Genomic DNA, 1,585 nt, shown 5'->3' on the forward strand with positions numbered 1-1,585 from the left:
TGTGGGAGAGAGAGTGTGGGAGAGAGAGAGTGTGGGAGAGAGAGTGTGTGAGAGAGTGGGAGAGAGAGAGTGTGGGAGAGAGAGAGAGAGAGTGGGAGCGAGAGTGTGGGAGAGAGCATGTGGGAGAGAGAGAGAGTGGGAGATAAAGAGAGTGTGGGAGAGAGAGAGTGGGAGAGAGAGAGTGTGTTGGAGAGAGAGAGAGGGAGAGAGAGAGAGTGTGGGAAGAGAGAGAGAGTGTGGGAGAGAGAGAGAGAGTGTGGCGAAGAGAGAGAGAGTGTGGGAGAGAGAGAGAGTGTGGGAGAGAGAGAGTGTGGGAGAGAGAGAGAGAGAGTGTGTGGAGAGAGAGAGAGAGAGAGTGGGAGAGAGAGAGAGAGTGTGGGAGAGAGAGAGAGAGTGTGAGAGAGAGAGAGTGTGTGGGAGAGAGAGAGAGTGTGTGGGAGAGAGAGAGTGTGTGGGAGAGAGAGAGAGTGTGGGAGAGAGAGAGTGTGGGAGAGAGAGAGTGTGTGGGAGAGAGAGAGAATGTGGGAGAGAGAGAGTGTGGAGAGAGAGAGTGGGGGAGAGAGAGAGAGAGAGAGTGTGGGAAAGAGAGAGAGAGTGTGGGAGAGAGTGTGTGGAGAGAGAGAGTATGTGGGAGAGAGAGAGAGAGAGTGGGAGAGAGAGAGAGAGTGTGGGAGAGAGAGAGAGAGTGTGTGAGAGAGAGAGTGTGTGGGAGAGAGAGAGAGTGTGTGGGAGAGAGAGAGAGTGTGGAGAGAGAGAGAGAGGTGTGTGGGAGAGAGAGTGGGAGAGAGAGTGTGGGAGAGAGAGTGTGGGAGAGAGAGAGTGTGTGGGAGAGAGAGAATGTGGGAGAGAGAGAGTGTGGGAGAGAGAGAGTGGGGGAGAGAGAGAGAGAGTGTGTGGGAAAGAGAGAGAGAGTGTGGGAGAGAGTGTGTGGAGAGAGAGAGTATGTGGGAGAGAGAGAGTGTGTGGGAGAGAGAGTGGGAGAGAGAGAGTGTGGGAGAGAGAGTGTGGGAGAGATAGAGAGTGTGGGAGAGAGAGAGTGCGGGAGAGAGTGTGGGAGAGAGAGAGAGTGCGTGAGAGAGAGAGAGAGTGTGGGAGAGAGAGAGAGAGTGTGGGAGAGAGAGAGTGTGGGGTAGAGAGAGAGAGTGTGGGGGAGAGAGAGAGAGTGTGGGGGATAGAGAGAGAGTGTGGGGGAGAGAGTGTGGGAGAGAGAGAGAAAGTGTGGGGAGAGAGAGAGAGAGTGTGGGGAAGAGAGAGAGAGTGTGGGGGAGAGAGAGAGAGTGTGGGGGAGAGAGAGAGAGTGTGGGAGAGAGAGAGAGTGTGGGAGAGAGAGTGTGGGAGAGAGAGAGTGTGGGAGAGAGAGTGTGTGAGAGAGTGGGAGAGAGAGAGTGTGGGAGAGAGAGAGAGAGAGTGGGAGCGAGAGTGTGGGAGAGAGCATGTGGGAGAGAGAGAGAGTGGGAGATAAAGAGAGTGTGGGAGAGAGAGAGTGGGAGAGAGAGAGTGTGTTGGAGAGAGAGAGAGTGGGAGAGAGAGAGTGTGGGAGAGAGAGAGAGTGTGGGAGAGAGAGAGAGTGTGGGAGAGAGAGAGA

This window comes from Ascaphus truei, chromosome 9 (genome assembly GCF_040206685.1).
Source record: "Ascaphus truei isolate aAscTru1 chromosome 9, aAscTru1.hap1, whole genome shotgun sequence".
In the NCBI taxonomy this organism is placed as follows: Eukaryota; Metazoa; Chordata; class Amphibia; order Anura; family Ascaphidae; genus Ascaphus; species Ascaphus truei.